Source organism: Rhinoderma darwinii, chromosome 12 (genome assembly GCF_050947455.1).
Source record: "Rhinoderma darwinii isolate aRhiDar2 chromosome 12, aRhiDar2.hap1, whole genome shotgun sequence".
Classification (NCBI taxonomy): domain Eukaryota; kingdom Metazoa; phylum Chordata; class Amphibia; order Anura; family Rhinodermatidae; genus Rhinoderma; species Rhinoderma darwinii.
Genome location: NC_134698.1, coordinates 86,510,962 through 86,511,367, shown reverse-complemented (window position 1 = coordinate 86,511,367; position 406 = coordinate 86,510,962).

The following is a 406-nucleotide window of genomic DNA, read 5'->3' as shown; positions in this document are numbered from 1 at the left end:
TGTTTCATCTGCTCTACAAAATACTGTCTCTCTACACTGTACAGGCTTGTTTCATCTACAATATACTGTCTCTCCATACTACACAGGCTTGTTTCATCTGCTCTACAATATACAGTCTCTCCTTACTACACAGGCTTGTTTCATCTACAATATACTGTCTCTCCACACTACACAGGCTTGTTTCATCTACAATATACAGTCTCTCCACACTACACAGGCTTGTTTCATCTACAATATACTGTCTCTCCACACTACACAGGCTTGTTTCATCTGCTCTACAATATACAGTCTCTCCTTACTACACAGGCTTGTTTCATCTGCTCTACAATATACTAACTCTCCATACTACACAAGGGCTTGTTTCATCTGCTCTACAATATACAGTCTCTCCTTACTACACAGGCTT